This window comes from Thermobia domestica, chromosome 9 (assembly GCF_964235325.1).
Source record: "Thermobia domestica chromosome 9, izTheDome1.hap1.1, whole genome shotgun sequence".
Taxonomy (NCBI): domain Eukaryota; kingdom Metazoa; phylum Arthropoda; class Insecta; order Zygentoma; family Lepismatidae; genus Thermobia; species Thermobia domestica.
The window spans coordinates 118,615,277-118,640,541 of NC_137462.1; positions in this window are offsets into that span (position 1 = coordinate 118,615,277).

Here is a 25,265-nt window from a genome sequence, read left to right on the forward strand (position 1 = left end):
CGTCGTTTCGAAATGCTGGTTTTTAGAGTAGTTCCGCACACCATAGAAACGTCATATTTTGTCAGGCAGTAAAGCTAGGAACATAGTTTATGATAGAAAAAAGATCATTAAAATTCGTTTTCGTTTCGCGGCGCAAATCGAAAAAATGTGAAATTTGTAATGGCTGTATGTAGGACGTTGAAATTTCGAGGTGATGTTTATTCTGATGCGTGGTTTGCGAATCCGCCCTTAAACTTGAAAAAAATAGTCATGTTCGGTGTAAGAAAGTGCTAGGAATGTTATAAGGGTGCGTCTAATTCTACACAACTTGTAGATATGGTGGAGTCACGAAATTGCGTTCAAGTGTGTAGATTACAGCGCATGTGAGGGGAAAATTCCGACATGTTGGAAAAGTCGTCATCTTCGATTCAAAATGGCGGCTCAAAAATTTGTAACCATGAAAATTGTAAGTTGTGCTCTTGGTAGGTAAGCCAGGTTTCGCTATGTTATTAAGGACGTAGTTCAGTTTAAGTGAAGAAACAAATCATTGGAGAAGTCGCCATCTTGAATGCAAAATTGCCATATTTTTGAATTGCCTTCATTTAGACTCTTATGTGGTATATTGAGGAGAATAAAACAAATAGAATTCAACGTAGTAAGTTAGCTCCGCGGTAAAGTGTCTGCTTTCTGAGGAGCAGGTCTGGGTTCGACTCCCCGCCGAACCTTGTTTTATCTTACTTTTTTTCTTATCACGATGCTTCGTTTTATCAAAATAGTTTCTGTTGGCATTGCGTGAACAAAATATTTTCGTTATTACAGACATAGACGAAAAGAATATATTTATACACTAACTGTTGATATCGTCTCGAAACTAGGCAGTATGTTCGTGTGAAGCTTCGAGACGATACTCAACTATATAGAAATAAACATATATAGCTTTAGAGATGGGGCAACACCAGTGTTTCTTTCAGAAACAATGTTCCTGAGGATCACAGTTAGTATTCCCAGGGGCACTGCTCATAGTATTCTATTTATTATTCTATTATACACGTATTATTTGGTCTCCTGCGGGGGCACTCTAAGAGCCCCAAGGAGGCAGTGTACCCCCCAAAAACATTTTGGAAAAAAACATTGAGCATCATTTCCACGATATAGTATACAGACGAGACAAAAATACATTTTGTTTCGCGAGGATAGTGTGTGCTTCGAACCGGAAATAATTGCAAACAATCTCCCTTTTTATACTGGTCGTTTAGATAGATGCGTATACCAAGTTTGAAGTCTATACCACAACTGAAAAAGTATAAGATTATAACTTTTAAAAAAATACACACACACACACACACACACACATATATATATACGCACATTTTGACAATTTTCTCGTTGGCAGCGTATATAGTTATAATATACGGGATACGTGGAAAAGTGCCTCTTTCGGTTCAGTAGTTTGTTTACAGGACCGGTTGGAGTGAAATGCGTTTTATAATAGACTCAACCTTAAAGGCAAACAATAAATAAACTTTCAAAGAAAGAAAAAGTGAGAAAAGATTGTTAGGAATCGAACCCAGATCTCCTGGCCAGTAGGCTCACGTCAATCCCCTACACTACCGATTTCCTTAGATTTTCGTCTTCGTTCTTACTGCTCACATAGTACTGGTACGTTGCGGCCGGCATCTGTGGGGAATTATATACCTCTATAATCGGAAACACACTTAATTGTTTGCATACTTCCACAAAGCATACAAACACCAAATTTTGCATACTTGTTCGTCATGGGATGTGAGTAATGAGAAAATTCCGATATCACGAAAAAGGCGACATTTTCCATGTAAATGAAGTGTCGAAATTTTTCGTCGTTTCGAAATGCTGGTTTTTAGAGTAGTTCCGCACACCATAGAAACGTCATATTTTGTCAGGCAGTGAAGCTAGGAACATAGTTTATGATAGAAAAAAGATCATTTAAATTCGTTTTCGTTTCGCGGCGCAAATCGAAAAAATGTGAAATTTGTAATGGCTGTATGTAGGACGTTGAAATTTCGAGGTGATGTTTATTCTGATGCGTAGTTTGCGAATCCGCCCTTAAACTTGAAAAAAATAGTCATGTTCGGTGTAAGAAAGTGCTAGGAATGTTATAAGGGGGCGTCTAATTCTACACAACTTGTAGATATGGTGGAGTCACGAAATTGCGTTCAAGTGTGTAGATTACAGCGCATGTGAGGGGAAAATTCCGACATGTTGGAAAAGTCGTCATCTTCGATTCAAAATGGCGGCTCAAAAATTTGTAACCATGAAAATTGTAAGTTGTGCTCTTGGTAGGTAAGCCAGGTTTCGCTATGTTATTAAGGACGTAGTTCAGTTTAAGTGAAGAAACAAATCATTGGAGAAGTCGCCATCTTGAATGCAAAATTGCCATATTTTTGAATTGCCTTCATTTAGACTCTTATGTGGTATATTGAGGAGAATAAAACAAACAGAATTCAACGTAGTAAGTTAGCTCCGCGGTAAAGTGTCTGCTTTCTGAGGAGCAGGTCTGGGTTCGATTCCTCGCCGAACCTTGTTTTACTTTACTTTTTTTCTTATCACGTTGCTTCGTTTTATCAAAATAGTTTCTGTTGGCATTGCGTGAACAAAATATTTTCGTTATTACAGACATAGACGAAAAGAATATATTTATACACTAACTGTTGATATCGTCTCGAAACTAGGCAGTATGTTCGTGTGAAGCTTCGAGACGATACTCAACTATTTAGAAAGAAACATATGTAGCTTTAGAGATGGGGCAACATCAGTGTTTCTTTCAGAAACAATGTTCCTGAGGATCACAGTTAGTATTCCCAGGGGCACTGCTCATAGTATTCTATTTATTATTCTATTATACACGTATTATTTGGTCTCCTGCGGGGGCACTCTAAGAGCCCCAAGGAGGCAGTGTACCTCCCAAAAACATTTTGGAAAAAAACATTGAGCATCATTTCCACGATATAGTATACAGACGAGACAAAAATACATTTTGTCTCGCGAGGATAGTGTGTGCTTCGAACCGGAAATAATTGCAAACAATCTCCCTTTTTATACTGGTCGTTTAGATAGATGCGTATACCAAGTTTGAAGTCTATACCACAACTGAAAAAGTATAAGATTATAACTTTTAAGGAAATACACACACACAAAGACACACACACACACACATACATATATATATATATATATATATATATATATATATATATATATATATATATATACGCACTTTTTGACAATTTTCTCGTTGGCAGCGTATATAGTTATAATATACGGGATACGTAGAAAAGTGCCTCTTTCGGTTCAGTAGTTTGTTTACAGGACCGGTTGGAGTGAAAAGCGTTTTATAATAGACTCAACATTAAAGGCAAACAATAAATAAACTTTCAAAGAAAGAAAAAGTGAGAAAAAGATTGTTAGGAATCGAACCCAGATCTCCTGGCCAGTAGGCTCACGTCAATCCCCTAAACTACCGATTTCCTTAGATTTTCGTCGTCATATTTTGTCAGGCAGTGAAACTAGGAACATAGTTTATGATAGAAAAAAGAGCATTAAAATTCGTTTTCGTTTCGCGGCGCAAATCGAAAAAATGTGAAATTTGTAATGGCTGTATGTAGGACGTTGAAATTTCGAGGTGATGTTTATTCTGATGCGTAGTTTGCGAATCCGCCCTTAAACTTGAAAAAAATAGTCATGTTCGGTGTAAGAAAGTGCTAGGAATGTTATAAGGGGGCGTCTAATTCTACACAACTTGTAGATATGGTGGAGTCACGAAATTGCGTTCAAGTGTGTAGATTACAGCGCATGTGAGGGGAAAATTCCGACATGTTGGAAAAGTCGTCATCTTCGATTCAAAATGGCGGCTCAAAAATTTGTAACCATGAAAATTGTAAGTTGTGCTCTTGGTAGGTAAGCCAGGTTTCGCTATGTTATTAAGGACGTAGTTCAGTTTAAGTGAAGAAACAGATCATTGGAGAAGTCGCCATCTTGAATGCAAAATTGCCATATTTTTGAATTGCCTTCATTTAGACTCTTATGTGGTATATTGAGGAGAATAAAACAAACAGAATTCAACGTAGTAAGTCAGCTCCGCGGTAAAGTGTCTGCTTTCTGAGGAGCAGGTCTGGGTTCGATTCCCCGCCGAACCTTGTTTTATCTTACTTTTTTTCTTATCACGATGCTTCGTTTTATCAAAATAGTTTCTGTTGGCATTGCGTGAACAAAATATTTTCGTTATTACAGACATAGACGAAAAGAATATATTTATACACTAACTGTTGATATCGTCTCGAAACTAGGCAGTATGTTCGTGTGAAGCTTCGAGACGATACTCAACTATTTAGAAATAAACATATGTAGCTTTAGAGATGGGGCAACACCAGTGTTTCTTTCAGAAACAATGTTCCTGAGGATCACAGTTAGTATTCCTAGGGGCACTGCTCATAGTATTCTATTTATTATTCTATTATACACGTATTATTTGGTCTCCTGCGGGGGCACTCTAAGAGCCCCAAGGAGGCAGTGTACCCCCCAAAAACATTTTGGAAAAAAACATTGAGCATCATTTCCACGATATAGTATACAGACGAGACAAAAATACATTTTGTCTCGCAAGGATAGTGTGTGCTTCGAACCGGAAATAATTGCAAACAATCTCCCTTTTTATACTGGTCGTTTAGATAGATGCGTATACCAAGTTTGAAGTCTATACCACAACTGAAAAATTATAAGATTATAACTTTTAAGGAAATACACACACACAAAGACACACACACACACATACATATATATATATATATATATATATATATATATATATATATATATATATACGCACATTTTGACAATTTTCTCGTTGGCAGCGTATATAGTTATAATATACGAGATACGTGGAAAAGTGCCTCTTTCGGTTCAGTAGTTTGTTTACAGGACCGGTTGGAGTGAAATGCGTTTTATAATAGACTCAACCTTAAAGGCAAACAATAAATAAACTTTCAAAGAAAGAAAAAGTGAGAAAAAGATTGTTAGGAAACGAACCCAGATCTCCTGGCCAGTAGGCTCACGTCAATCCCCTACACTACCGATTTCCTTAGATTTTCGTCTTCGTTCTTACTGCTCACATAGTACTGGTACGTTGCGGCCGGCATCTGTGGGGAATTATATACCTCTATAATCGGAAACACACTTAATTGTTTGCATACTTCCACAAAACATACAAACACCAAATTTTGCATACTTGTTCGTCATGGGATGTGAGTAATGAGAAAATTCCGATATCACGAAAAAGGCGACATTTTCCATGTAAATGAAGTGTCGAAATTTTTCGTCGTTTCGAAATGCTGGTTTTTAGAGTAGTTCCGCACACCATAGAAACGTCATATTTTGTCAGGCAGTGAAGCTAGGAACATAGTTTATGATAGAAAAAGATCATTAAAATTCGTTTTCGTTTCGCGGCGCAAATCGAAAAAATGTGAAATTTGTAATGGCTGTATGTAGGACGTTGAAATTTCGAGGTGATGTTTATTCTGATGCGTGGTTTGCGAATCCGCCCTTAAACTTGAAAAAAATAGTCATGTTCGGTGTAAGAAAGTGCTAGGAATGTTATAAGGGTGCGTCTAATTCTACACAACTTGTAGATATGGTGGAGTCACGAAATTGCGTTCAAGTGTGTAGATTACAGCGCATGTGAGGGGAAAATTCCGACATGTTGGAAAAGTCGTCATCTTCGATTCAAAATGGCGGCTCAAAAATTTGTAACCATGAAAATTGTAAGTTGAGCTCTTGGTAGGTAAGCCAGGTTTCGCTATGTTATTAAGGACGTAGTTCAGTTTAAGTGAAGAAACAAATCATTGGAGAAGTCGCCATCTTGAATGCAAAATTGCCATATTTTTGAATTGCCTTCATTTAGACTCTTATGTGGTATATTGAGGAGAATAAAACAAATAGAATTCAACGTAGTAAGTTAGCTCCGCGGTAAAGTGTCTGCTTTCTGAGGAGCAGGTCTGGGTTCGATTCCCCGCCGAACCTTGTTTTATCTTACTTTTTTTCTTATCACGATGCTTCGTTTTATCAAAATAGTTTCTGTTGGCATTGCGTGAACAAAATATTTTCGTTATTACAGACATAGACGAAAAGAATATATTTATACACTAACTGTTGATATCGTCTCGAAACTAGGCAGTATGTTCGTGTGAAGCTTCGAGACGATACTCAACTATATAGAAATAAACATATATAGCTTTAGAGATGGGGCAACACCAGTGTTTCTTTCAGAAACAATGTTCCTGAGGATCACAGTTAGTATTCCCAGGGGCACTGCTCATAGTATTCTATTTATTATTCTATTATACACGTATTATTTGGTCTCCTGCGGGGGCACTCTAAGAGCCCCAAGGAGGCAGTGTACCCCCCAAAAACATTTTGGAAAAAAACATTGAGCATCATTTCCACGATATAGTATACAGACGAGACAAAAATACATTTTGTTTCGCGAGGATAGTGTGTGCTTCGAACCGGAAATAATTGCAAACAATCTCCCTTTTTATACTGGTCGTTTAGATAGATGCGTATACCAAGTTTGAAGTCTATACCACAACTGAAAAAGTATAAGATTATAACTTTTAAAAAAATACACACACACACACACACACATATATATATATATACGCACATTTTGACAATTTTCTCGTTGGCAGCGTATATAGTTATAATATACGGGATACGTGGAAAAGTGCCTCTTTCGGTTCAGTAGTTTGCTTACAGGACCGGTTGGAGTGAAATGCGTTTTATAATAGACTCAACCTTAAAGGCAAACAATAAATAAACTTTCAAAGAAAGAAAAAGTGAGAAAAAGATTGTTAGGAATCGAACCCAGATCTCCTGGCCAGTAGGCTCACGTCAATCCCCTACACTACCGATTTCCTTAGATTTTCGTCTTCGTTCTTACTGCTCACATAGTACTGGTACGTTGCGGCCGGCATCTGTGGGGAATTATATACCTCTATAATCGGAAACACACTTAATTGTTTGCATACTTCCACAAAACATACAAACACCAAATTTTGCATACTTGTTCGTCATGGGATGTGAGTAATGAGAAAATTCCGATATCACGAAAAAGGCGACATTTTCCATGTAAATGAAGTGTCGAAATTTTTCGTCGTTTCGAAATGCTGGTTTTTAGAGTAGTTCCGCACACCATAGAAACGTCATATTTTGTCAGGCAGTGAAGCTAGGAACATAGTTTATGATAGAAAAAAGATCATTTAAATTCGTTTTCGTTTCGCGGCGCAAATCGAAAAAATGTGAAATTTGTAATGGCTGTATGTAGGACGTTGAAATTTCGAGGTGATGTTTATTCTGATGCGTAGTTTGCGAATCCGCCCTTAAACTTGAAAAAAATAGTCATGTTCGGTGTAAGAAAGTGCTAGGAATGTTATAAGGGGGCGTCTAATTCTACACAACTTGTAGATATGGTGGAGTCACGAAATTGCGTTCAAGTGTGTAGATTACAGCGCATGTGAGGGGAAAATTCCCACATGTTGGAAAAGTCGTCATCTTCGATTCAAAATGGCGGCTCAAAAATTTGTAACCATGAACATTGTAAGTTGTGCTCTTGGTAGGTAAGCCAGGTTTCGCTATGTTATTAAGGACGTAGTTCAGTTTAAGTGAAGAAACAAATCATTGGAGAAGTCGCCATCTTGAATGCAAAATTGCCATATTTTTGAATTGCCTTCATTTAGACTCTTATGTGGTATATTGAGGAGAATAAAACAAACAGAATTCAACGTAGTAAGTTAGCTCCGCGGTAAAGTGTCTGCTTTCTGAGGAGCAGGTCTGGGTTCGATTCCTCGCCGAACCTTGTTTTACTTTACTTTTTTTCTTATCACGTTGCTTCGTTTTATCAAAATAGTTTCTGTTGGCATTGCGTGAACAAAATATTTTCGTTATTACAGACATAGACGAAAAGAATATATTTATACACTAACTGTTGATATCGTCTCGAAACTAGGCAGTATGTTCGTGTGAAGCTTCGAGACGATACTCAACTATTTAGAAAGAAACATATGTAGCTTTAGAGATGGGGCAACATCAGTGTTTCTTTCAGAAACAATGTTCCTGAGGATCACAGTTAGTATTCCCAGGGGCACTGCTCATAGTATTCTATTTATTATTCTATTATACACGTATTATTTGGTCTCCTGCGGGGGCACTCTAAGAGCCCCAAGGAGGCAGTGTACCTCCCAAAAACATTTTGGAAAAAAACATTGAGCATCATTTCCACGATATAGTATACAGACGAGACAAAAATACATTTTGTCTCGCGAGGATAGTGTGTGCTTCGAACCGGAAATAATTGCAAACAATCTCCCTTTTTATACTGGTCGTTTAGATAGATGCGTATACCAAGTTTGAAGTCTATACCACAACTGAAAAAGTATAAGATTATAACTTTTAAGGAAATACACACACACACACACATATATATATATATATACGCACATTTTGACAATTTTCTCGTTGGCAGCGTATATAGTTATAATATACGGGATACGTGGAAAAGTGCCTCTTTCGGTTCAGTAGTTTGTTTACAGGACCGGTTGGAGTGAAATGCGTTTTATAATAGACTCAATCTTATAGGCAAACAATATATGCTATAAAAATAAACTTTCAAAGAAAGAAAAAGTGAGAAAAAGATTGTTAGGCTCACGTCAATCCCCTACACTACCGATTTCATTGGATTTTCGTCTTCGTTCCTACTGCTCACATAGTACTGGTACGTTGCGACCGGCATCTGTGGGGAATTATATACCTCTATAATCGGAAACACACTTAATTGTTTGCATACTTCCACAAAACATACAAACACCAAATTTTGCATACTTGTTCGTCATGGGATGTGAGTAATGAGAAAATTCCGATATCACGAAAAAGGCGACATTTTCCATGTAAATGAAGTGTCGAAATTTTTCGTCGTTTCGAAATGCTGGTTTTTAGAGTAGTTCCGCACACCATAGAAACGTCATGTTTTGTCAGGCAGTGAAGCTAGGAACATAGTTTATGATAGAAAAAAGAGCATTAAAATTCGTTTTCGTTTCGCGGCGCAAATCGAAAAAATGTGAAATTTGTAATGGCTGTATGTAGGACGTTGAAATTTCGAGGTGATGTTTATTCTGATGCGTAGTTTGCGAATCCGCCCTTAAACTTGAAAAAAATAGTCATGTTCGGTGTAAGAAAGTGCTAGGAATGTTATAAGGGGGCGTCTAATTCTACACAACTTGTAGATATGGTGGAGTCACGAAATTGCGTTCAAGTGTGTAGATTACAGCGCATGTGAGGGGAAAATTCCGACATGTTGGAAAAGTCGTCATCTTCGATTCAAAATGGCGGCTCAAAAATTTGTAACCATGAAAATTGTAAGTTGTGCTCTTGGTAGGTAAGCCAGGTTTCGCTATGTTATTAAGGACGTAGTTCAGTTTAAGTGAAGAAACAAATCATTGGAGAAGTCGCCATCTTGAATGCAAAATTGCCATATTTTTGAATTGCCTTCATTTAGACTCTTATGTGGTATATTGAGGAGAATAAAACAAACAGAATTCAACGTAGTAAGTTAGCTCCGCGGTAAAGTGTCTGCTTTCTGAGGAGCTGGTCTGGGTTCGATTCCCCGCCGAACCTTGTTTTATCTTAGTTTTTTTTCTTATCACGTTGCTTCGTTTTATCAAAATAGTTTCTGTTGGCATTGCGTGAACAAAATATTTTCGTTATTACAGACATAGACGAAAAGAATATATTTATACACTAACTGTTGATATCGTCTCGAAACTAGGCAGTATGTTCGTGTGAAGCTTCGAGACGATACTCAACTATTTAGAAATAAACATAAGTAGCTTTAGAGATGGGGCAACACCAGTGTTTCTTTCAGAAACAATGTTCCTGAGGATCACAGTTAGTATTCTTAGGGGCACTGCTCATAGTATTCTATTTATTATTCTATTATACACGTATTATTTGGTCTCCTGCGGGGGCACTCTAAGAGCCCCAAGGAGGCAGTGTACCCCCCAAAAACATTTTGGAAAAAAACATTGAGCATCATTTCCACGATATAGTATACAGACGAGACAAAAATACATTTTGTCTCGCGAGGATAGTGTGTGCTTCGAACCGGAAATAATTGAAAACAATCTCCCTTTTTATACTGGTCGTTTAGATAGATGCGTATACCAAGTTTGAAGTCTATACCACAACTGAAAAAGTATAAGATTATAACTTTTAAGGAAATACACACACACAAAGACAAACACACACACACATACATACACATATATATATATATATATATATATATATATATATATATATATATATATATATATATATATATATATATATATATATATACGCACATTTTGACAATTTTCTCGTTGGCAGCGTATATAGTTATAATATACGGGATACGTGGAAAAGTGCCTCTTTCGGTTCAGTAGTTTGTTTACAGGACCGGTTGGAGTGAAATGCGTTTTATAATAGACTCAACCTTATAGGCAAACAATATATGCTATAAAAATAAACTTTCAAAGAAAGAAAAAGTGAGAAAAAGATTGTTAGGCTCACGTCAATCCCCTACACTACCGATTTCATTGGATTTTCGTCTTCGTTCCTACTGCTCACATAGTACTGGTACGTTGCGACCGGCATCTGTGGGGAATTATATACCTCTATAATCGAAAACACACTTAATTGTTTGCATACTTCCACAAAACATACAAACACCAAATTTTGCATACTTGTTCGTCATGGGATGTGAGTAATGAGAAAATTCCGATATCACGAAAAAGGCGACATTTTCCATGTAAATGAAGTGTCTAAATTTTTCGTCGTTTCGAAATGCTGGTTTTTAGAGTAGTTCCGCACACCATAGAAACGTCATATTTTGTCAGGCAGTGAAGCTAGGAACATAGTTTATGATAGAAAAAAGAGCATTAAAATTCGTTTTCGTTTCGCGGCGCAAATCGAAAAAATGTGAAATTTGTAATGGCTGTATGTAGGACGTTGAAATTTCGAGGTGATGTTTATTCTGATGCGTAGTTTGCGAATCCGCCCTTAAACTTGAAAAAAATAGTCATGTTCGGTGTAAGAAAGTGCTAGGAATGTTATAAGGGTGCGTCTAATTCTACACAACTTGTAGATATGGTGGAGTCACGAAATTGCGTTCAAGTGTGTAGATTACAGCGCATGTGAGGGGAAAATTCCGACATGTTGGAAAAGTCGTCATCTTCGATTCAAAATGGCGGCTCAAAAATTTGTAACCATGAAAATTGTAAGTTGTGCTCTTGGTAGGTAAGCCAGGTTTCGCTATGTTATTAAGGACGTAGTTCAGTTTAAGTGAAGAAACAAATCATTGGAGAAGTCGCCATCTTGAATGCAAAATTGCCATATTTTTGAATTGCATTCATTTAGACTCTTATGTGGTATATTGAGGAGAATAAAACAAACAGAATTCAACGTAGTAAGTTAGCTCCGCGGTAAAGTGTCTGCTTTCTGAGGAGCAGGTCTGGGTTCGATTCCCCGCCGAACCTTGTTTTATCTTACTTTTTTTTCTTATCACGATGCTTTGTTTTATCAAAATAGTTTCTGTTGGCATTGCGTGAACAAAATATTTTCGTTATTACAGACATAGACGAAAAGAATATATTTATACACTAACTGTTGATATCGTCTCGAAACTAGGCAGTATGTTCGTGTGAAGCTTCGAGACGATACTCACTATTTAGAAAGAAACATATGTAGCTTTAGAGATGGGGCAACACCAGTGTTTCTTTCAGAAACAATGTTCCTGAGGATCACAGTTAGTATTCCCAGGGGCACTGCTCATAGTATTCTATTTATTATTCTATTATACACGTATTATTTGGTCTCCTGCGGGGGCACTCTAAGAGCCCCAAGGAGGCAGTGTACCCCCCAAAAACATTTTGGAAAAAAACATTGAGCATCATTTCCACGATATAGTATACAGACGAGACAAAAATACATTTTGTCTCGCGAGGATAGTGTGTGCTTCGAACCGGAAATAATTGCAAACAATCTCCCTTTTTATACTGGTCGTTTAGATAGATGCGTATACCAAGTTTGAAGTCTATACCACAACTGAAAAAGTATAAGATTATAACTTTTAAGGAAATACACACACACAAAGACACACACACACACACATACATATATATATATATATATATATATATATACACATTTTGACAATTTTCTCGTTGGCAGCGTATATAGTTATAATATACGGGATACGTGGAAAAGTGCCTCTTTCGGTTCAGTAGTGTGTTTACAGGACCGGTTGGAGTGAAATGCGTTTTATAATAGACTCAACCTTATAGGCAAACAATATATGCTATAAAAATAAACTTGCAAAGAAAGCTAAAGTGAGAAAAAGATTGTTAGGCTCACGTCAATCCCCTACACTACCGATTTCATTGGATTTTCGTCTTCGTTCCTACTGCTCACATAGTACTGGTATGTTGCGGCCGGCATCTGTGGGGAATTATATACCTCTATATTCGGAAACACACTTAATTGTTTGCATACTTCCACAAAACATACAAACACCAAATTTTGCATACTTGTTCGTCATGGGATGTGAGTAATGAGAAAATTCCGATATCACGAAAAAGGCGACATTTTCCATGTAAATGAAGTGTCGAAATTTTTCGTCGTTTCGAAATGCTGGTTTTTAGAGTAGTTCCGCACACCATAGAAACGTCATATTTTGTCAGGCAGTGAAGCTAGGAACATAGTTTATGATAGAAAAAAGAGCATTAAAATTCGTTTTCGTTTCGCGGCGCAAATCGAAAAAATGTGAAATTTGTAATGGCTGTATGTAGGACGTTGAAATTTCGAGGTGATGTTTATTCTGATGCGTAGTTTGCGAATCCGCCCTTAAACTTGAAAAAAATAGTCATGTTCGGTGTAAGAAAGTGCTAGGAATGTTATAAGGGTGCGTCTAATTCTACACAACTTGTAGATATGGTGGAGTCACGAAATTGCGTTAAGTGTGTAGATTACAGCGCATGTGAGGGGAAAATTCCGACATGTTGGAAAAGTCGTCATCTTCGATTCAAAATGGCGGCTCAAAAATTTGTAACCATGAAAATTGTAAGTTGTGCTCTTGGTAGGTAAGCCAGGTTTCGCTATGTTATTAAGGACGTAGTTCAATTTAAGTGAAGAAACAAATCATTGGAGAAGTCGCCATCTTGAATGCAAAATTGCCATATTTTTGAATTGCCTTCATTTAGACTCTTATGTGGTATATTGAGGAGAATAAAACAAACAGAATTCAACGTAGTAAGTTAGCTCCGCGGTAAAGTGTCTGCTTTCTGAGGAGCAGGTCTGGGTTCGATTCCCCGCCGAACCTTGTTTTATCTTACTTTTTTTTCTTATCACGTTGCTTCGTTTTATCAAAATAGTTTCTGTTGGCATTGCGTGAACAAAATATTTTCGTTATTACAGACATAGACGAAAAGAATATATTTATACACTAACTGTTGATATCGTCTCGAAACTAGGCAGTATGTTCGTGTGAAGCTTCGAGACGATACTCAACTATTTAGAAAGAAACATATGTAGCTTTAGAGATGGGGCAACACCAGTGTTTCTTTCAGAAACAATGTTCCTGAGGATCACAGTTAGTATTCCCAGGGGCACTGCTCATAGTATTCTATTTATTATTCTATTATACACGTATTATTTGGTCTCCTGCGGGGGCACTCTAAGAGCCCTAAAGAGGCAGTGTACCCCCCAAAAACATTTTGGAAAAAAACATTGAGCATCATTTCCACGATATAGTATACAGACGAGACAAAAATACATTTTGTCTCGCGAGAATAGTGTGTGCTTCGAACCGGAAATAATTGCAAACAATCTCCCTTTTTATACTGGTCGTTTAGATAGATGCGTATACCAAGTTTGAAGTCTATACCACAACTGAAAAAGTATAAGATTATAACTTTTAAGGAAATACACACACACAAAGACAAACACACACATACATATATATATATATATATATATATATATATATACGCACATTTTGACAATTTTCTCGTTGGCAGCGTATATAGTTATAATATACGGGATACGTGGAAAAGTGCCTCTTTCGGTTCAGTAGTTTGTTTACAGGACCGGTTGGAGTGAAATGCGTTTTATAATAGACTCAACCTTAAAGGCAAACAATATATGCTATAAAAATAAACTTTCAAAGAAAGAAAAAGTGAGAAAAAGATTGTTAGGAATCGAACCCAGATCTCCTGGCCAGTAGGCTCACGTCAATCCCCTACATTACCGATTTCCTTAGATTTTCGTCTTCGTTCTTACTGCTCACATAGTACTGGTACGTTGCGGCCACCATCTGTGGGGAATTATATACCTCTATAATCGGAAACACACTTAATTGTTTGCATACTTCCACAAAACATACAAACACCAAATTTCGCATACTTGTTCGTCATGGGATGTGAGTAATGAGAAAATTCCGATATCACGAAAAAGGCGACATTTTCCATGTAAATGAAATGTCGAAATTTTTCGTCGTTTCGAAATGCTGGTTTTTAGAGTAGTTCCGCACACCATAGAAACGTCATATTTTGTCAGGCAGTGAAGCTAGGAACATAGTTTATGATAGAAAAAAGAGCATTAAAATTCGTTTTCGTTTCGCGGCGCAAATCGAAAAAATGTGAAATTTGTAATGGCTGTATGTAGGACGTTGAAATTTCGAGGTGATGTTTATTCTGATGCGTAGTTTGCGAATCCGCCCTTAAACTTGAAAAAAATAGTCATGTTCGGTGTAAGAAAGTGCTAGGAATGTTATAAGGGGGCGTCTAATTCTACACAACTTGTAGATATGGTGGAGTCACGAAATTGCGTTCAAGTGTGTAGATTAAAGCGCATGTGAGGGGAAAATTCCGACATGTTGGAAAAGTCGTCATCTTCGATTCAAAATGGCGGCTCAAAAATTTGTAACCATGAAAATTGTAAGTTGTGCTCTTGGTAGGTAAGCCAGGTTTCGCTATGTTATTAAGGACGTAGTTCAGTTTAAGTGAAGAAACAAATCATTGGAGAAGTCGCCATCTTGAATGCAAAATTGCCATATTTTTGAATTGCCTTCATTTAGACTCTTATGTGGTATATTGAGGAGAATAAAACAAATAGAATTCAACGTAGTAAGTTAGCTCCGCGGTAAAGTGTCTGCTTTCTGAGGAGCAGGTCTGGGTTCGATTCCCCGCCGAACCTTGTTTTATCTTACTTTTTTTCTTATCACGTTGCTTCGTTTTATCAAAATAGTTTCTGTTGGCATTGCGTGAACAAAATATTTTCGTTATTACAGACATAGACGAAAAGAATATATTTGTACACTAACTGTTGATATCGTCTCGAAACTAGGCAGTATGTTCGTGTGAAGCTTCGAGACGATACTCAACTATTTAGAAAGAAACATATGTAGCTTTAGAGATGGGGCAACACCAGTGTTTCTTTCAGAAACAATGTTCCTGAGGATCACAGTTAGTATTCCCAGGGGCACTGCTCATAGTATTCTATTTATTATTCTATTATACACGTATTATTTGGTCTCCTGCGGGGGCACTCTAAGAGCCCCAAGGAGGCAGTGTACCCCCCAAAAACATTTTGGAAAAAAACATTGAGCATCATTTCCACGATATAGTATACAGACGAGACAAAAATACATTTTGTCTCGCGAGGATAGTGTGTGCTTCGAACCGGAAATAATTGCAAACAATCTCCCTTTTTATACTGGCCGTTTAGATAGATGCGTATACCAAGTTTGAAGTCTATACCACAACTGAAAAAGTGTAAGATTATAACTTTTAAGGAAATACACACACACACACACACACACACATATATATATATATATATATATATATATATATATATATATATATATATATATATATATACGCACATTTTGACAATTTTCTCGTTGGCAGCGTATATAGTTATAATATACGGGATACGTGGAAAAGTGCCTCTTTCGGTTCAGTAGTTTGTTTACAGGGCCGGTTGGAGTGAAATGCGTTTTATAATAGACTCAACCTTATAGGCAAACAATCTATGCTATAAAAATAAACTTTCAAAGAAAGAAAAAGTGAGAAAAAGATTGTTAGGCTCACGTCAATCCCCTACACTACCGATTTCATTGGATTTTCGTCTTCGTTCCTACTGCTCACATAGTACTGGTACGTTGCGGCCGGCATCTGTGGGGAATTATATACCTCTATAATCGGAAACACACTTAATTGTTTGCATACTTCCACAAAGCATACAAACACCAAATTTTGCATACTTGTTCGTCATGGGATGTGAGTAATGAGAAAATTCCGATATCACGAAAAAGGCGACATTTTCCATGTAAATGAAGTGTCGAAATTTTTCGTCGTTTCGAAATGCTGGTTTTTAGAGTAGTTCCGCACACCATAGAAACGTCATATTTTGTCAGGCAGTGAAGCTAGGAACATAGTTTATGATAGAAAAAAGAGCGTTAAAATTCGTTTTCGTTTCGCGGCGCAAATCGAAAAAATGTGAAATTTGTAATGGCTGTATGTAGGACGTTGAAATTTCGAGGTGATGTTTATTCTGATGCGTAGTTTGCGAATCCGCCCTTAAACTTGAAAAAAATAGTCATGTTCGGTGTAAGAAAGTGCTAGGAATGTTATAAGGGTGCGTCTAGTTCTACACAACTTGTAGATATGGTGGAGTCACGAAATTGCGTTCAAGTGTGTAGATTACAGCGCATGTGAGGGGAAAATTCCCACATGTTGGAAAAGTCGTCATCTTCGATTCAAAATGGCGGCTCAAAAATTTGTAACCATGAAAATTGTAAGTTGTGCTCTTGGTAGGTAAGCCAGGTTTCGCTATGTTATTAAGGACGTAGTTCAGTTTAAGTGAAGAAACAAATCATTGGAGAAGTCGCCATCTTGAATGCAAAATTGCCATATTTTTGAATTGCCTTCATTTAGACTCTTATGTGGTATATTGAGGAGAATAAAACAATTAGAATTCAACGTAGTAAGTTAGCTCCGCGGTAAAGTGTCTGCTTTCTGAGGAGCAGGTCTGGGTTCGATTCCTCGTCGAACCTTGTTTTACTTTACTTTTTTTCTTATCACGTTGCTTCGTTTTATCAAAATAGTTTCTGTTGGCATTGCGTGAACAAAATATTTTCGTTATTACAGACATAGACGAAAAGAATATATTTATACACTAACTGTTGATATCGTCTCGAAACTAGGCAGTATGTTCGTGTGAAGCTTCGAGACGATACTCAACTATTTAGAAAGAAACATATGTAGCTTTAGAGATGGGGCAACACCAGTGTTTCTTTCAGAAACAATGTTCCTGAGGATCACAGTTAGTATTCCCAGGGGCACTGCTCATAGTATTCTATTTATTATTCTATTATACACGTATTATTTGGTCTCCTGCGGGGGCACTCTAAGAGCCCCAAGGAGGCAGTGTACCCCCCAAAAACATTTTGGAAAAAAACATTGAGCATCATTTCCACGATATAGTATACAGACGAGACAAAAATACATTTTGTCTCGCGAGAATAGTGTGTGCTTCGAACCGGAAATAATTGCAAACAATCTCCCTTTTTATACTGGTCGTTTAGATAGATGCGTATACCAAGTTTGAAGTCTATACCACAACTGAAAAAGTGTAAGATTATAACTTTTAAGGAAATACACACACACACACACACACACATATATATATATATATATACGCACATTTTGACAATTTTCTCGTTGGCAGCGTATATAGTTATAATATACGGGATACGTGGAAAAGTGCCTCTTTCGGTTCAGTAGTTTGTTTACAGGACCGGTTGGAGTGAAATGCGTTTTATAATAGACTCAACCTTATAGGCAAACAATATATGCTATAAAAATAAACTTTCAAAGAAAGAAAAAGTGAGAAAAAGATTGTTAGGCTCACGTCAATCCCCTACACTACCGATTTCATTGGATTTTCGAACCGGAAATAATTGCAACCAATCTCCCTTTTTATACTGGTCGTTTAGATAGATGCGTATACCAAGTTTGAAGTCTATACCACAACTGAAAAAGTATAAGATTATAACTTTTAAGGAAATACACACACACAAAGACAAACACACACACACATACATACATACATACATATATATATATATATATATATATATATATATATATATATATATATATATATATATATATATACGCACATTTTGACAATTTTCTCGTTGGCAGCGTATATAGTTATAATATACGGGATACGTGGAAAAGTGCCTCTTTCGGTTCAGTAGTTTGTTTACAGGACCGGTTGGAGTGAAATGCGTTTTATAATAGACTCAACCTTAAAGGCAAACAATATATGCTATAAAAATAAACTTTCAAAGAAAGAAAAAGTGAGAAAAAGATTGTTAGGAATCGAACACAGATCTCCTGGCCAGTAGGCTCACGTCAATCCCCTACATTACCGATTTCCTTAGATTTTCGTCTTCGTTCTTACTGCTCACATAGTACTGGTACGTTGCGGCCACCATCTGTGGGGAATTATATACCTCTATAATCGGAAACACACTTAATTGTTTGCATACTTCCACAAAACATACAAACACCAAATTTTGCATACTTGTTCGTCATGGGATGTGAGTAATGAGAAAATTCCGATATCACGAAAAAGTCGCCATCTTGAATGCAAAATTGCCATATTTTTGAATTGCCTTCATTTAGACTCTTATGTGGTATATTGAGGAGAATAAAACAAACAGAATTCAACGTAGTAAGTTAGCTCCGCGGTAAAGTGTCTGCTTTCTGAGGAGCAGGTCTGGGTTCGATTCCCCGCCGAACCTTGTTTTATCTTAGTTTTTTTTCTTATCACGTTGCTTCGTTTTATCAAAATAGTTTCTGTTGGCATTGCGTGAACAAAATATTTTCGTTATTACAGACATAGACGAAAAGAATATATTTATACACTAACTGTTGATATCGTCTCGAAACTAGGCAGTATGTTCGTGTGAAGCTTCGAGACGATACTCAACTATTTAGAAAGAAACATATGTAGCTTTAGAGATGTGGCAACACCAGTGTTTCTTTCAGAAACAATGTTCCTGAGGATCACAGTTAGTATTCCCAGGGGCACTGCTCATAGTATTCTATTTATTATTCTATTATACACGTATTATTTGGTCTCCTGCGGGGGCACTCTAAGAGCCCCAAGGAGGCAGTGTACCCCCCAAAAACATTTTGGAAAAAAACATTGAGCATCATTTCCACGATATAGTATACAGACGAGACAAAAATACATTTTGTCTCGCGAGGATAGTGTGTGCTTCGAACCGGAAATAATTGCAAACAATCTCCCTTTTTATACTGGTCGTTTAGATAGATGCGTATACCAAGTTTGAAGTCTATACCACAACTGAAAAAGTATAAGATTATAACTTTTAAGGAAATACACACACACAAAGACACACACACACACACACACATATATATATATATATATATACGCACATTTTGACAATTTTCTCGTTGGCAGCGTATATAGTTATAATATACGGGATACGTGGAAAAGTGCCTCTTTCGGTTCAGTAGTTTGTTTACAGGACCGGTTGGAGTGAAATGCGTTTTATAATAGACTCAACCTTATAGGCAAACAATATATGCTATAAAAATAAACTTTCAAAGAAAGAAAAAGTGAGAAAAAGATTGTTAGGCTCACGTCAATCCCCTACACTACCGATTTCATTGGATTTTCGTCGTCGTTCCTACTGCTCACATAGTACTGGTACGTTGCGGCCACCATCTGTGGGGAATTATATACCTCTATAATCGGAAACACACTTAATTGTTTGCATACTTCCACAAAACATACAAACACCAAATTTTGCATACTTGTTCGTCATGGGATGTGAGTAATGAGAAAATTCCGATATCACGAAAAAGGCGACATTTTCCATGTAAATGAAGTGTCGAAATTTTTCGTCGTTTCGAAATGCTGGTTTTTAGAGTAGTTCCGCACACCATAGAAACGTCATATTTTGTCAGGCAGTGAAGCTAGGAACATAGTTTATGATAGAAAAAAGAGCATTAAAATTCGTTTTCGTTTCGCGGCGCAAATCGAAAAAATGTGAAATTTTTAATTGCTGTATGTAGGACGTTGAAATTTCGAGGTGATGTTTATTCTGATGCGTAGTTTGCGAATCCGCCCTTAAACTTGAAAAAATAGTCATGTTCGGTGTAAGAAAGTGCTAGGAATGTTATAAGGGGGCGTCTAATTCTACACAACTTGTAGATATGGTGGAGTCACGAAATTGCGTTCAAGTGTGTAGATTACAGCGCATGTGAGGGGAAAATTCCGACATGTTGGAAAAGTCGTCATCTTCGATTCAAAATGGCGGCTCAAAAATTTGTAACCATGAAAATTGTAAGTTGTGCTCTTGGTAGGTAAGCCAGGTTTCGCTATGTTATTAAGGACGTAGTTCAGTTTAAGTGAAGAAACAAATCATTGGAGAAGTCGCCATCTTGAATGCAAAATTGCCATATTTTTGAATTGCCTTCATTTAGACTCTTATGTGGTATATTGAGGAGAATAAAACAAACAGAATTCAACGTAGTAAGTTAGCTCCGCGGTAAAGTGTCTGCTTTCTGAGGAGCAGGTCTGGGTTCGATTCCTCGCCGAACCTTGTTTTACTTTACTTTTTTTCTTATCACGTTGCTTCGTTTTATCAAAATAGTTTCTGTTGGCATTGCGTGAACAAAATATTTTCGTTATTACAGACATACGAGGGCTATCCAAAAAGTAGATTACGTTTTCGTCTGTGTCCGCTAGGGGCGGGGCTAGCGCGGCCATCTTGGGGTCAGAGCGTTGCGCAGCTCAGTCGGCATCTAGCCGTGCTAGTGAGAGGTTCGTGCTGTGCTCCGTTAAGATACTGTGACGGTTTGAAATGTCTGCGTTAATTGAAAATCCCACGAGCTGCGAGGTGCGTGCAGTAATAAGGTTTCTGACAGCAAAAAACTGTAAACCGATAGAAATCTATCGGCAGCTGTGTGAAGTGTATGGGGACAACATTATCACTGAAGGTGGAGTGCGACAGTGGGTCATAAGATTTAAAAATGGCCGAACCAATGTTCACGATGAAGATCGAAGTGGGAGACCCAGCAAAGTGACTGCCGAACTTGTCGAAAAAGTCGATGTTAAAGTCCGTGAAAATCGAAAGTTCACAATAACGGAACTTTCTTTGAGTTTTCCACAAATTTCGCGAAGTTTGTTGCACGAAATCATCAGCGAAAAGCTTGGTTACCACAAGTTTTGTGCAAGATGGATTCCAAAAATCTTGACAGAGGACCACAAAAATCAGCGAATGGCTGCAGCGTTGCACTTTTTGGACGCCTACAATAAGGATGGTGACTCTTTACTCGATCGCATCGTTACTGGTGACGAAACATGGGTAAAACACGTGAACTGTGAAACGAAATTGCAATCAATGCGGTGGGGGCACACAGGTTCTCCCCAAAAACCCAAGAAATGCATGCAAACAATGTCGGCAAGGAAGATGATGGCGACTGTTTTTTGGGACAGAAAAGGTGTGATTTTGGTGGACTTCGTGGAAAGAGGCACTAAAATAAACGCTCAAAGGTATTGCCAAACTCTGCAAAACCTCAGAAGAGCAATTCAAAACAAGCGCAGAGGAATGTTGAGCTCTAAGATCTTGTTGATTCACGACAACGCCCGGCCCCACACGGCAAATGTCACGCGTGAAGTTCTTGAATCTTTTCAGTGGGAGTTGTTTCCTCATCCGCCGTACAGTCCCGACCTGGCACCGAGCGACTTCCACCTATTCCCAGCAATGAACAAGTGGCTGGCTATGCAGCGTTTTGATGACGACGAACAGCTACAAGAAGAGGTAACGAAGTGGTTGAAGTCGCAGGCGGCCGAATTTTTCGACGAAGGAATTTCCAAGCTCGTACATCGCTACGATAAATGCCTTAATTTGAATGGTGACTATGTCGAAAAGTAGTATTTGTGTGTGGCTTTCATCTGTATATAATAAAATTTGTTTCCTATACTTTGTTGATTTTTTATTCCAAAACGTAATCTACTTTCTGGATAGCCCTCGTAGACGAAAAGAATATATTTATACACTAACTGTTGATATCGTCTCGAAACTAGGCAGTATGTTCGTGTGAAGCTTCGAGACGATACTCAACTATTTAGAAAGAAACATATGTAGCTTTAGAGATGGGGCAACACCAGTGTTTCTTTCAGAAACAATGTTCCTGAGGATCACAGTTAGTATTCCCAGGGGCACTGCTCATAGTATTCTATTTATTATTCTATTATACACGTATGATTTGGTCTCCTGCGGGGGCACTCTAAGAGCCCCAAGGAGGCAGTGTACCCCCCAAAAACATTTTGGAAAAAAACATTGAGCATCATTTGCACGATATAGTATGATAGCAGTTCAAAAGTTTGTAACCATGAAAATTGTAAGTTGTTCTGACGATAGGACAGTCATGTTTTGGTATACTCTTAAGGATGAAGGACAGTTTCAATGGAGAAACAAATCATTGGAGAAGTCGCCATCTTGAATGCAAAGTTGCCATGTTGTTGAATTGGCTTGATCTGCCTTGTTATGAGCTATGTTAAGCATAATAGAAAAAGCATAAATCAACATACGAGCTTGGCTCAGAGGTAACGTATAAGGTTTCTAATTAGCAGGTCCGGGTTCTATTCCCGACTAAACGGTTTTTGTATTTTTTCTTATCTCTATTTCTTCGTATTAGCAAAGTACTTTCTGTTCGTATTGCGGGAACAAAATATTTTCATTATTACATACGTAGAGGCAACTTTTGAGATGGTCCCGAAACGAGGCAGTATGTTCGTGTAAATTTTTGGTGACGATACTCAAGCATTCAAAATCAAACATATGTAGCTTTGGAAATGGAACATCACCAGTGTCCCTTTCGGAAGCAATTTTCGGGGGGGAGTATTAGCCCGGAGGCACTGCTAATAACATTCTATTTGTTATTGTATTATAAACGTATTATTTTGATCTTGTCAGGGGCGCTCTGAGGAGGCAGTGTCCCCCAAAAAGAGTCTGAAAGAAACATTGGCATTTTCACGATATAGTGTCCATACAAGACAGCAATACATTTTGTCTCGCGACAACAGTTTCTGCTTCAAACCGAAATGATTGCAAAATATCTCTCTCCCCTTTTATGTCCCTCGTTAAGATACATGCGTATACCAAATCTGAAGTGAATACCACAAGTGAAAAGTATAAAATATTAATTTTAAGAAAATTCACAAACACACAGGGACGTACGGAAGGGGTGAGTCCTGGGGGTCCAGACCACCCCCGAAATTCCAACTTTTGTGTAAATTTAGCCTAATTTTAGGGACAAGTTTAGGAATTTAAATATAAAATACCCTGATATTGAGATTGGACCCCCCCCCCGAAATAAATTCTAGCGTATGCTACTGCACACACACACACAAAAATGGGCACCTCTTGAAAATTTTCTCGTCGGCAGCGTACATAGTTATAATATATAAGATATGTGTAAACGTGCCCCTTTCGATTTAATAGTTTTAGTTGCGGGTCCGGTTGGAATGAAATGCCGTGTATAATAAAGTCGAGCTTATTTTCAATCACCTATGCTATAAAAATAAACTTTCAAAGAAAGAAAAAAGTAAGAGAAAAATTTGTTGCGAATCGAACCCAGGTCTCCTGGCCAGTAGGCTAACGTCGTTCCCCTTCACTACTCAATTCCTTACATTTTTGGCTTCCTACTTACTGCTCACACAGTACTGGTACGTAGCGGACCGGCTTTTGTGGAATTATATACCTCTATAATCGGAAACACACTTAATTGTTTGCATACTTCCACAAAACATACAAACACCAAATTTTGCATACTTGTTCGTCATGGGATGTGAGTAATGGGAAAATTCCGATATCACGAAAAAGGCGACATTTTCCATGTAAATGAAGTGTCGAAATTTTTCGTCGTTTCGAAATGCTGGTTTTTAGAGTAGTTCCGCACACCATAGAAACGTCATATTTTGTCAGGCAGTGAAGCTAGGAACATAGTTTATGATAGAAAAAAGAGCATTAAAATTCGTTTTCGTTTCGCGGCGCAAATCGAAAAAATGTGAAATTTGTAATGGCTGTATGTAGGACGTTGAAATTTCGAGGTGATGTTTATTCTGATGCGTAGTTTGCGAATCCGCCCTTAAACTTGAAAGAAATAGTCATGTTCGGTGTAAGAAAGTACTAGGAGTGTTATAAGGGGGCGTCTAATTCTACACAACTTGTAGATATGGTGGAATCACGAAATTGCGTTCAAGTGTGTAGATTACTGCGCATGTGAGGGGAAAAATCCGACATGTTGGAAAAGTCGCCATCTTCGATTCAAAATGTCGGCTCAAATATTTGTAACCATGAAAATTGTAAGTTGTGCTCTTGGTAGGTAAGCCAGGTTTTGCTATGTTATTAAGGACGTAGTTCAGTTTAAGTGAAGAAACAAATAATTGGAGAAGTCGCCATCTTGAATGCAAAATTGCCATATTTTTGAATTGCCTTCATTTGGACTCTTATGTGGTATATTGAGGAGAATAAAACAAACACAATTCAACGTAGTAAGTTAGCTCCGCGGTAAAGTGTCTGCTTTCTGAGTAGTAGGTCTGGGTTCGATTCCCCGCCGAATCTTGTTTTATCTTACGTTTTTTTTTCTTATCACGTTGCTTCGTTTTATCAAAATAGTTTCTGTTTTCATTGCGTGGACAAAATATTTTCGTTATTACAGACATAGAGGAAAAGAATATATTTATACACTAACTGCTGATATCGTCTCGAAACCAGGCAGTATGTTCGTGTGAAGCTTCGAGACGATACTCAACTATTTAGAAAGAAACATATGTAGCTTTAAGAGATGGGACAACACCAGTGTTTCTTTCAGAAACAATGTTCCTGAGGATCACAGTTAGTATTCCCAGGGGCACTGCTCATAGTATTCTATTTATTATTCTATTATACACGTATTATTTGGTCTCCTGCGGGGGCACTCTAAGAGCCCCAAGGAGGCAGTGTACCCCCCAAAAACATTTTGGAAAAAAACATTGAGCATCATTTGCACGATATAGTATGATAGCGGTTCAAAAGTTTGTAACCATGAAAATTGTAAGTTGTTCTG